The 12,830-nt window shown below is 40.7% G+C and overlaps 1 protein-coding gene across 2 annotated transcripts in view; it reads left to right on the top strand.

The window, feature by feature from the left end:
- Nucleotides 1-12,830, top strand: part of LOC124035603 (furin-like) — a 239,223-nt gene that overhangs the window by 281 nt on the left and 226,112 nt on the right. The gene's annotated exons all lie outside the window — the stretch shown is intronic.

Genomic DNA, 12,830 nt, shown 5'->3' with positions numbered 1-12,830 from the left:
AAATATTGATTTATTTGTCTGTAGTGTGTGATACATTTATTTGCCTTCAACATAGTTGATTGTTTGTGCGTGTGTGTCAGTGTATGTATTTGTTCCTTCCTTTTATAAATGTTCCTTTGTATAAATGTCTGAATCAGTTTTGTATTGTACATCTGATTTGCACATGTATTGCTGTCTTATTACTATGTTATAGGCGTTTTCTGTAGCCTATGTCATTGATATCAAGATCAGGATTTACAGATGAGCTGACATAATACTACTGGTCTGGATTTAGATGAATATCAAAGAAACAAATACAGTCCTGATTGACAGGATTATAAAGAGAGTCAGTTTTTCTTCTAAAACTGAATTTATGTGACCCAGCTAATCCCTCTTCTGGTTATTGTATATCTGATCATTCATGCCACAAGAATCTCAGTAGGGTAAAAACAAGGTCATACATTATTGTAGCATGCAACACCAAAGTGAAGTGTGCAAAGTTGTACATACGCAGAGCTTTTCCAATAGGATTAACTCCATGACACAATTTTCACTTTTTAAAGTATATGTTTTGGCTGCTCATCATGTCCAATATTCAGGAGCCCTTGTTTTGTTTGTCTGTGAACTTCTCTTCTGACTGGCTGAACTCGGGGTGTAACTGTTGAACACTTCGACCGGACAATTGTGACCTGAATCCTATTGACATGACACTCACTTGGAAATAGCCTTTATTTAGATGACACAGATCAATAGGGAGGGCCTAGATGTTTTGTTCATCAGTACTAAGGAGGTATAAAGTCAATCATAAGGTAATATAATGAATGGTAAGAGGCTGACATACAATTATCCAGAGGAATGCATTGACCCAGGCTGTGTCAGTGGATTAATGCACTATACAGTACTATGAGCTGGTGGCAGCATTCATTCTATCTTTGTGCATTCCTAAGTAGAGCCAGTCATGAGCTAAGTGGGACTGAAAAACAGTGGGAAATTCAGCAACTTGTCAAGGACAAAGAAAGTTCACTTAAAAAATGCTTTTTCTGTGGGTTTAAAACAAATAATTTTGGGGGGGAAGTTCACTACCATTGTCCTTGAAGAGTTGCTGCATTATTTCTTCCTTTTCAGTTTGCTCCTCTGTACAGTGTGAACTAAGCTCAGAGAGAGAGAGAGTTGATTGAGTTTTACCTAGTTATGCAGTCTCAGTGACTCACCTTTACTCAGCAGGTCCACACACTGATGAAGAGATCCGAGGTCACTGCCTGCCGTGCGGTGGCCTCTAGCCAGGTGTGTGTGTGTGCATGTGCGTGTCTGACTATGCTTGCAGTTAGGGTGTTTGTGTGCTTCCCACTGCTGTGATGATCGTTGTTCCACTCCCTGATCATTGTGTGTCTCTAGAGAAGATGTGTGGTGGTATGCTGTGCTTCACTCCTCTGCAGTTCAGTAGAAACTAGGGCTGAGGAATTGGTGCTTTTTGAGGTTGCTTCGGTTTCGGTATAATTATAAAGCAAATCATTTGATTATTTTTTTGAACATGAAATGTTTTGTAAAATAAGGACATTACAATGATTTTAGAGCTTTTTAATTCAAAAGCCAAAAATAGTGAACATTCAATTGCCAAAATATTGAAGATATTCCATTGTCTCTGTCAGGTCCTGGTTTGGTGGATATCAATAAAAAAAAATGAAATTACTATGAAATAATAAAAAAAATCAGTTTTCTTAGTTTTTATTTGATTACTTATTTGTCTCTTCTCAGCTCAGGCAGTAGCAGTCAGCCAGTCAGGCCATCTAACGTTTTAGTCATCCAATTTAGCTAGCCTGCCTAAGTATGTTGCAGAGCTGTCTGACAAAATAATGTTATTAGTTATTCAAAGTAAATAAGGTATACTTTTATGAACTGCATCTGTCCCTGTGGATGTTATGTTGTGTACATTCCTCTCTCATGCGGTGTATGCGGTCTGTGTGTATCTGACCTAACGAAGCAGGCGCAAAAGTGTATCCGTCCAGAGATCTGTAGACAATTACAAGACAATCATGTCTATGCCCTTACAATGGGAGTCGTTGTCTCAAAGGCGGGAAGACACGCTTATGTCCAAAATAAACCTATATAAATGCATTGGGCTTATTTTGGAAAGCTTTTGGCGAGAGTGAAACCTCTCGCTTCGCCTCTTCCTCTCTGATCCGTCAATGAGCCAGAAAAAGCTGGTGCAATGGATTATGGTCAATGTCGTTATTTACCACGTTTCTGCGCTGAACTAGGTTGAATATTTGCTTAATGAAAACTACAACTCCCTTTAGCCCAGCGTCCCACATAGTTCACTTTATTTCTCATATTTCTCTCGAGAATGATTTGATTTCTATAAAGAGAAACGAAATGGGTTTCAGGTAGTTAAACCAACGGCGGCCAATTAGTTCTTTAATAACAGAAAAAATGATGGTTAATCTCTCAGCACTAGTAGAAACGCCTTGAATATAAGCCTTTCTAATATTAAGTCGTCCAGAGCTGGGTAGATGTCATGGTAACAAACTATAGTTTTGGCAAGTCGGTTAGAACATCTGCTTTGTGCATGACACAAGTAATTTTTCCAACAATTGTTTACAAACAGATTATTGCACTTATAATTCACTCTATCACAATTCCAGTGGGTCAGAAGTTTACATACACTAACTTGACTGTGCCTTTAAACAGCTTGGAAAATTCCAGGAAATGATGTCATGGCTTTAGAAATTTCTGATAGGCTAATTGACATAATTTGAGTCAATTGGAGGTGTACCTGTGGATGTATTTCATGGACCACCTTCAAATGCAGTGCCTCTTTGCTTGACATCATGGGAAAATCAAAAGAAATCAGCCAATACCTCAGAAACAAAATTGTAGAACTCCGCAAGTCTGGTTCATCCTTGGGAGCAATTTCCAAACGCCTGAAGTTACCACGTTCATCTGTACAAAAATAGTTTGCAAGTATAAACACCATGGGACCACACAGCCGTCAATACCGCTAAGGAAGAAGATGTGTTCTGTCTCCTAGAGATGGACGTACTTTTGTGCGAAAAGTGCAAATCAATCCCAGAACAACAGCAAAGGACCTTGTGAAGATGCTGGAGGAAACAGGTACAAAAGTATCTATATCCACAGTAAAACAAGTCCTAGATCGACATAACCTGAAAGGAGGCTCAGCAAGGAAGAAGACATTGCTCCAAAACTGCCATAAAAAAAGCCAGACTACGGTTTGCAACTGCACAGATCGTACTTTTTAACCATAATGACCATTGTTGTGTTTGGAAGAAAAAGGGGGTGGCTTGCAAGCCGAAGAACACCATCCCAACCGTGAAGCACGGGGGTGGCAGCATCATGTTGTTGGGGTGCTTTGCTGCAGGAGGGACTGGTGCACTTCACAAATAGATGGCATCATGAGGGAGGGAAAATTATGAATTATGAAGCAACATCTCAAGACATCAGTCAGAAGGCTAAAGCTTGGTCGCAAATGGGTCTTCCAAATGGACAATGACTCCAAGCATACTTCCAAAGTTGTGGCAAAATGGCTTATGGACAACAAAGTCAAGTTATTGGAGTGGCCATCACAAAGACCTGACCTCAATCCTAGAGAGATTTCAGGGCAGAACTGAAAAAAGCGTGTGCGAGCAAGGAGGCCTAAAAACCTGACTCAATTACACCAGCTCTGTCAGGAGGAATGGGCCAAAATTCACTTATTGTTGGAAGCTTGTGGAAGGCTACCCGAAATGTTTGACCCAAGTTAAACAATTTAAAGACAATGCTACCAAATACTAATTGAGTTTATGTTAACTTCTGACTTTAGGCTACTCATTCTCATCAACAGGAGATTGTTTATTGTTACTCGCTTGTATCATTTTACAAAATCAGCCTGGTGTCAGCCTGTCCTTGCTCAGACCATACGCAGTACACTGAATCAAATTAGTCTGCATGGCTGTCGTCCCAGAAGGAAGCCTCTTCTAAAGGTGATGCACAAGAAAACCCGCAAACAGTTTGCTGAAGACAAGCAGACTAAGGACATTACTGGATTACTGGAACCATGTCCTGTGGTCTGATGAGGCCAAGATAAACTTATTTGGTTCAGATGGTGTCAAGCGTGTGTGGCAGCAACCAGGTGAGGAGTCCAAAGACAAGTGTGTCTTGCCTACAGTCAAGCATGGTGGTGGGAGTGTCATGGTCTGGGGCTGCATGAGTGCTGCCGGCACTGTGGAGCTACAGTTCATTGAGGGAACCATGAATGCCAACATGTACTGTGACATACTGAAGCAGAGCATGATCCCCCTCCCTTCAGAGACTGGGCCGCAGGGCAGTATTCCAACATGATAACGACCCCAAACACACCTCCAAGACGACCACTGCCTTGCTAAAGAAGCAGAGGGTAAAGGTGATGGACTGGCCAAGCATGTCTCCAGACCTAAACCCTATTGAGCATCTGTGGGGCATCCTCAAACGGAAGGTGGAGGAGTGCAAGGTCTCTAACATCCACCAGCTCTGTGATGTCGTCATGGAGGAGTGGAGGAGGACTCCAGTGGCAACCTGTGATGATGGTGGCCACACAAAATATTGACACTTTGGGCCCAATTTGGCCATTTTCACTTAGGGGTGTACTCACTTTTGTTGCCAGCGGTTTATACATTAATGGCTGTGTGTTGAGTTATTTTGAGGGGACAGCAAATTTACACTGTTATACAAGCTGTACACTCACTACTTTACATTGTAGCAAAGTGTCATTTCTTCAGTGTTGTCACATGAAAAGATATACTCAAATATGTACAAAAATGTGAGGGGTGTACTCACTTTTGTGATATACTGTATGTAAGAATGCTGTTCATCGACTACAGGTCAGCATTTAACATCATAGTAACCTCCAAACTCATCAATATGCTCGAGACCCTGGGCTGTGCAACCCTCGACCCCGCCCTGTGCAACTGGGTCCTGGACTTTCTGATGGGACTCCCCCAGATGGTGAGGGTAGGCAACAACATCTCCACCCCGCGGATCCTCAACACTGGGTGCACAAGGGTGTGTTCTCAGCCCCCTCCTGTACTCCCAGTTCACCCATGACTGTGTGGCCATGCACACCTCCAACTCAATCATCAAGTTGGCAGACGACACTACAGTGGTAGGCTTGATTATCAACAACGACGAGACGGCCTACAGGGAGGAGGTGAGGGCCCTCGGAGTGTGGTGTCAGGAAAATAACCTCACACTCAACGTCAACAAAACTAAGGAGATGATTGTGGACTTCAGGAAACAGCAGAGGGAGCACCCCCCTATCCACATCGACCTGACAGTAGTGGAGAAGGTGGAAAGTCTTAAGTACCTCGGTGTACACATCACGGGACAACCTGAAATGGTCCACCCACACAGACAGCGTGGTGAAGAAGGTGCAACAGCGCCTCTTCAACCTCTGGAGGCTGAAGAAATTTGTCTTGTCACCAAAAACACTGACAAACTTTTACAGATGCACAATCGAGAGCATTCTGTCGGGCTGTATCACCGCCTGGTACGGCAACTGCTCCGCCCACAACGGTACCCAGAGGGTAGTGAGGTCTGCACAACGCACCACCAGGGGTAAACTACCTGCCCTGCAGGACACCTACACCACCTGATGTCACAGGAAGGCCAAAAAGATCATCAAGGACAACAACAACCACCCCGCTATCATCCAGAAGTGTGGGGCGGCAGGGTAGCCTAGTGGTTAGAGCGTTGGTCTAGTAACTGGAAGGTTGCAAAGTTCAAACCCCCGAGCTGACAAGGTTCAAATCTGTCGTTCTGCCCCTGAACAAGGCAGTTAACCCACTGTTCCTAGGCCATCATTGAAAATAAGAATTTGTTCTTAACTGACTTGCCTGGTTAAATAAAGGTAAAATAAAATTAAAAAAGTACAGGTGCATCAAAGCTGGGACTGAGAGACTGAAAAACAGCTTCTATCTCAAGGCCATCAGACTGTTAAACAGCCATCACTAACATTGAGTGTCTGCTGCCAACATACTGACTTGAATCTCTAACCACTTTAATAATTACAAATTGGATGTAATAAATGTATCACTAGTCACTTTAAACAATGCCACTTTATATAATGTTTACATACCCTACATTACTCATCTCATATGTATATACTGTACTCTATACCATCTACTGCATCTTGCCTATGCTGTTCGGCCATCGCACATCCATATATTTATATGTACATATTCTTATTCATTCCTTTACACTTTTGTGTAAAAGGTAATTGCTGTGAAATTGTTAGATTACTTGTCAGATATTACTGCATGGTCAGAACTAGAAGCACAAGCATTTCGCTACACTCGCATTAACATCTGCTAACCATGTGTATGTGAACAATAACATTTGATTTGATTAAAACACATAAGATGTGTCTATATATGGAACAATTCGCATTTAAAAATGTTGACCAATCAATTGGTCGAAAGAACAGACGATTCTCGTTGAGCAAGATTTGTTTCGGGACAGCCCTAGGTTCTACACACACATTCAGGTGTGCAAGCTAAAGAGAGAGATTGTAAATTACAGAGCAGAGGGGAAGGAGAAAATCAAATCACTCCCCTGGATGTCACCCTGCATAGCCACAGTGTTCCTGAGCTCATTAGAAACAGAGCTGAACCTCAAGAGTGGGGGGGGGGGGGAGAGACAGCGAGAGAAATAGAGAGAGGAGCAAACACACAAAATGATGCAACTAACATTCTCTCTCTCTACCCTCTCTCCTTTAGTCTACTACAGTGATGGACAAAAGCCTCAGATCAGATTAAACCAGCCCTTCCCTTCCATTAGATAGCTTCATTCCAGACTGAACCTCAAACTGTCAAAATTAGATATACTATAGGTGCTCATTACTGGACTGAAATGAGAAGAGGCTGAAACGAATGGGGCAAGCATTCCAATAAAATTACATTTCTGATAATTATCATTAACAGTGCTTGCTGAAACGTCTGTATACTAATGACAGACCTGCAAGTCGGGCTCCCTGAAACTGTGATACAGCCCATTACTGTGATCAGGGTACAATGAACAATTTGTTAATTTCTTCTCGTACCTCAATGAGGCTGCTATCCTAGAAGATAAAGTAGACTAGACCTGAAGGCATTTCTGTTCTGCTTAAAATGAACATTTGCTGATTCATTCTTTGAATTAAGCTGTAATTAGCTGGAGCTCCCAAATTTAAAAATATTTAGTACCAGAAAAAGAGATTGATTAAAATGTATTTGATTTAGATATAGCCTACATTAGTCCAATATTAGTCTGATTAATCAGGCTTTTATACACAAGTAATTGGTATATACACCCTGAGAAACCTGTGTGCAAAATGTTGTAAATGTTCCTTATTGAGAAATCATGTGACTAAACTGAATAAAAAGAATAAACTACACTATGAAACAAAGATAAATTAAATAAAGAATGATAGTAAGAAGTTTTGGGGCACCTTAAATTCAATTCTGGGGAAAAAGGCAAACTCAGCTTCATCATTCACTGAATCAGATGGCTCATTCATCACAAAACCAACTGATATTGCCAACTACTTTAATATTTTTTTCATTGGCAAGATCAGCAAATTTAGGCATGACATAACAGCAACAAATGCTGACACTACACATCCAAGTACATCTGACCAAATTACGAAAGACAAGCTTTGTAATTTTAAATTCCATAAAGTCAGACTAATATTGGACTAATGTAGGCTATATCTAAATCAAATACATTTTAATCAATCTCTGGTCCTTCTGTAGCTCAGTTGGTAGAGCATGGCGCTTGTAATGCCAGGGTAGTGGGTTCGATCCCCGGGACCACCCATACGTAGAATGTATGCACACATGACTGTAAGTCGCTTTGGATAAAAGTGTCTGCTAAATGGCATATATTATTATTATTATTATATTAGTGTGGAAGAGGTGAAAAAATGATTGTTGTCTATCAACAAGGATAAGCCACCAGATTCTGACAACTTGGATGGAAAATGACTGAGGATAATAGCGGAAAATATTGCCACTCCTATTTGCCATATTAAGCCTTACTAGAAAGTGTGTGCCCTCAGGTTTGTAGGGAAGCAAAAGTCATTCCGCTACCTAAGAATAGTAAAGCCCCCTTCACTGGCTCAAATAGCCGACCAATCAGCCTGTTAACAACCCTTAGTAAACCTTTGGAAAAAATGTGTGTTTGACCAGATACAATGCTATTTTACAGTAAACAAGTTGACAACAAAGTTTCAGCATGCTCATTGAGAAGGACATTCAACAAGCACAGCACTTACACAAATGAATGATGATTGGTTGAGAGAAATTGATGATAAAAAGAGTGTGGGGGCTGTTTTATTAGACTTCGGAGCAGCTTTTGACATGATCAATCATACTCTGCTGCTGGCAAAACGTATGTGTTATGGCTTTACACCCTGCTATATTGTGGATAAATAGTTACCTATCTAACATAACACAGTTCTGTGCTTTAATGGAAACCTCTCCAACATAATCCAGGTAGAATCAGGAATTCAACAAGGCAGCTATCTAGCCGCATTCCTTTTTAAAAACTTTACTAATGAATTGCCACTGGCTTTGAGGAAAGTCATAGTGTCTATGTACAGTGGGGCAAAAAAGTATTTAGTCAGCCACCAATTGTGCAAGTTCTCCCACTTAAAAAGATGAGAGAGGCCTGAAATTTTCATCATATGTACATTTCAACTATGACAGACAAAATGAGAAAAAAAATCCAGAAAATCACATTGTAGGATTTTTTAATGAATTTATTTGCAAATTATGGTGGAAAATAAGTATTTGGTCAATAACACAAGTTTATCTGAATACTATATTATATACCCTTTGTTGGCAATGACAGAGGTCAAACGTTTTCTGTAAGTCTTCACAAGGTTTTCACACACTGTTGGTGGTATTTTGGCCCATTCCTCCATGCAGATCTCCTCTAGAGCAGTGATGTTTTGGGGCTGTTGCTGGGAAACACGGACTTTCAACTCCCTCCAAAGAGGAGGGTTGATATCTGGAGACTGGCTAGGTCACTCCAGGACCTTGAAATGCTTCTTACGAAGCCACTTCTTCGTTGCCCGGGCGGTGTGTTTGGGATCATTGTCATGCTGAAAGACCCAGCCACGTTTCATCTTCAATGCCCTTGCTGATGGAAGGAGGTTTTCACTCAAAATCTTACGATACATGGCCCCATTCATTCTTTCCTTTACACGGATCAGTCGTCCTGGTCCCTTTGCAGAAAAACAGCACCAAAACATGATGTTTCCACCCCCATGCTTCACAGTAGGTATGGTGTTCTTTGGATGCAACTCAGCATTCGTTGTCCTCCAAACACGACGAGTTGAGGTTTTACCAAAAATATATATATATATATATATATATATATTTTGGTTTCATCTCACCATATGACATTCTCCCAATCTTCTTCTGGATCATCCAAATGCTCTCTAGCAAACTTCAGACGGGCCTGGACATGTACTGGCTTAAGCATTGGGACACGTCTGGCACTGCAGGATTTGAGTCCCTGGCGCGTAGTGTGTTACTGATTTGCTTTGTTACTTTGGTCCCAGCTCTCTGCAGGTCATTCACTAGGTCCCCCCGTGTGGTTCTGTGATTTTTGCTCACCGTTCTTGTGACCATTTTGACCCCACGGGGTGAGATCTTGCGTGGAGCCCCAGATCGAGGGAGATTATCAGTGGTCTTGTATGTCTTCCATTTCCTAATAATTGCTCCCAGAGTTGATTTCTTCAAACCAAGCTGCTTACCTATTGCAAATGCAGTCTTCCCAGCCTGGTGCAGGTCTACAATTTTGTTTCTGGTGTCCTTTGACAGCTCTTTGGTCTTGGCCTTAGTGCAGTTTGGAGTGTGACTGTTTAAGGTTGTGGACAGGTGTCTTTTATACTGATAACAAGTTCAAACAGGTGCCATTATTACAGGTAACGAGTGGAGGACAGAGGAGCCTCTTAAAACCTGTTAGGGCTATGCAGAATACTGCCCCCTTTGGATGAATTGCGTGCCCATAGTAAACTGAAACAAAATGTGTCCAAAATTGCTAATATATGCATATAATAATTATTATTGGATATAAAACACTCTAAAGCTTCTAAAACCGTTTGAATTATTTCTGTAAGTATAGCAGAACTCACAGGGCAGGCGATCTCCCAAACTAGTTTTGGAATCATGAAAGTTGGGGCAACTTTGACGTCATCGCCCCCACACTTCCCAACCAGCTATGGATCTGGACTAGATATCCTCATTCAGTACAGCGTTTAATTGTGCAAATCCCGCGAGTTTTGACCCTTTGGGAGGCAAAAGAGTTAGTGTCGCGGGAAAATACCTGCGTGTTAGGGCGCGAATTGTACAAAGCCCTTCCTTTGTTCCAGCTTGCCTCAGAAGAAGTATGATTGTCCGGTTGAATTGAGAATTGTTTTGTACGTTTATAACATCCTAAAGCTTGATTCTGCACTTAGTTTGACCAGTTTAGTCAACATATAATATGTAATTTTGACGTTTTGATGTGTAACTGTTCGGGACCAGAAGTCATTTTGGATGCATTTCAGCTGGAACTCGTAGCATATGCTACTGTAAGGACACACCAACTGAAACCAAACTATATATTAGGTAAGTATGACTCCTTCCACTACATTCTGATCGAAGACCATCAAAGGTAAGGGAATATTTATGTTGTAATTTTGTATTTCTGTTGACTCCAACATAGCGGAGAAATATTGCTTACGTCTGAGCGCCGTCTCAGATTATTACATAGTGAACTAATTCTTTAACGTTAAAAATAAACGTGGCACAGCGGTTGCATTAAGAAGCAGTGTATCTTTCTAACTATATGTAGAACATGTATATTTAGCTAAAGTTTATGATGTTTATTTCTGTTATCTGGCGGTGCTATCTATAATTTCTCCGGACATTTTTTAGCATTTTCTGAACATGGTGTCAATGTAAACGGAGATTTATGGATATAAATGGCTTATTATTGAAAATAACATAAATGTACTGTGTAACATGTCCTATTACTGTCATCTGATGAAGATTTTCAAAAGGTTAGTGAATTATTTTACTTTTAATCCTGCGTTTGTGATTGCATCTTTTGTTCAACAAAATGGCTGTATATCGTCTGTGTCTTTGTGGTGGTTTGACATAAATATGTGCTATGTTTTCGCCGTAAAACATTTTAGAAATCTGACACGCTGGGTAGATGAACACAGTGTTTATCTTTCATTTGAGCTATTGGACTTGTTAATGTGTGGAGGTTAAATATTTCTAAGAATATTTTTACATTCTGTGCGCCACTGTTTCAGTTGAGCGGGGGGGGGGGGGGTACCCCTTGGGGAACATGTACTGTCAACAGGAAGAAGAAGTTACAGGTCTGTGAGAGCCAGAAATCTTGCTTGTTTGTACCTATGATGAAAATTACAGACCTCTCTCATCTTTTTTTTGTGGGAGAACTAGCACAATTGTTGGCTCACTAAATACTTTTTTTGCCCCACTGTATGTGGATGACTCAACACTATACTGTACATGTCAGCAACTACAGCGACTGAAATGACTGCAACACTTAACAAAGAGTTGAAGTTCGTTTAAGAATGTGTGGTAAGGAATAAGTCAGTCCTAAATATTTCTAAAACTAAAAGTATTGTATTTGGGACAAATCATTCACTATACCCTAAACCTCAACTAAATTTTATAATAAATAATGTGGAAATTGAGCAAGTTGAGGTGACTAAACTGCTTGGAGTTACCTTGGATTGTAAACTGTCATGATCAAAACATATTGATACAACAGTAGCTAAGATGGGGAGATGTCTGTCCACGATAAGGCACTGCTCTGCCTTGACAGCACTATCAACAAGGCACCTGGACTACTGTTCAGTAGTGTGGCCAGGTGCCGCAAAAAAAGGAAAATTGCAATTGGTTCGGAACAGGACAACACAGTTGGCCCTTGGATATACACAGAGAGCTAATTTTAATAATATGCATGTCAATCTCTCATGTCAATACCTCAACAAGTCAATACCTCAAATATAATTTTATACAACATTCTGGCTTGTAAAGACTTTTGTGTCTTTTTTACAAAGACGTGTTTCAGACTGTAACCATGGTAGCAGTCAGATTTTTAGACAAGGCCAATATCTGAAAACTACTTTTGAAATACCTCTCCTGGAGTAGCTATCCAGGAGCCCCTTTCCCTTCTTACAATGTCATCTTAAAACATACTGGTCAAGTTAACAAGTTGTTATCCAGCTAATGTCGAAAAACCTGAATGTATTTGCATTGTGATTGGTCCCTGAACCCCAGGACTCTATTTTGAAATAAATAAAAGCCTCCTTAAAGGTGCAATCAGTAGTTGAAACAATAACAAAGCGCCACCCCCCTGCTTCTGTAAAAAGCTGAGGAATGACAGTGAGTGACTGTGTGACTAGCACCCATTGTCTCTCTCCTCCCTGCTGTAGCAACCACCACAGAACATCAACCATGTTGACTGAAAGTTATGTTACCGAAATCCCTAATTAGTTTGGGAAAAACATTCCCTATTCTCTCAACCCTTGCTCTCTTTCTGTGACACATGTATGCATTACATGCAAATGAATGGTTATAACAAACCCCAATCACTGTAGCACATGTAACAGAAAAGTGGATGCAGATGACATGACAAAAAACTCGAAATGGGGGAATGTTTGGTCACTATAAGGAAGTAAAGGGGAAGTCAGATGTGTGGAATACATTTTGACTAGTTGTGGAAAATATGTAAAGAACCGTTTGGAACAACATCAACAACACAAAATAATTTTTTAGATGCCATGCAATTCAGTAGTCATTTATAAAACAAAAGCA

Source organism: Oncorhynchus gorbuscha, linkage group LG01 (genome assembly GCF_021184085.1).
Source record: "Oncorhynchus gorbuscha isolate QuinsamMale2020 ecotype Even-year linkage group LG01, OgorEven_v1.0, whole genome shotgun sequence".
Lineage (NCBI taxonomy): Eukaryota > Metazoa > Chordata > Actinopteri > Salmoniformes > Salmonidae > Oncorhynchus > Oncorhynchus gorbuscha.
Note: the sequence above shows the minus strand (reverse complement) of the source record. Positions and strands in the feature narration are given on the sequence as shown.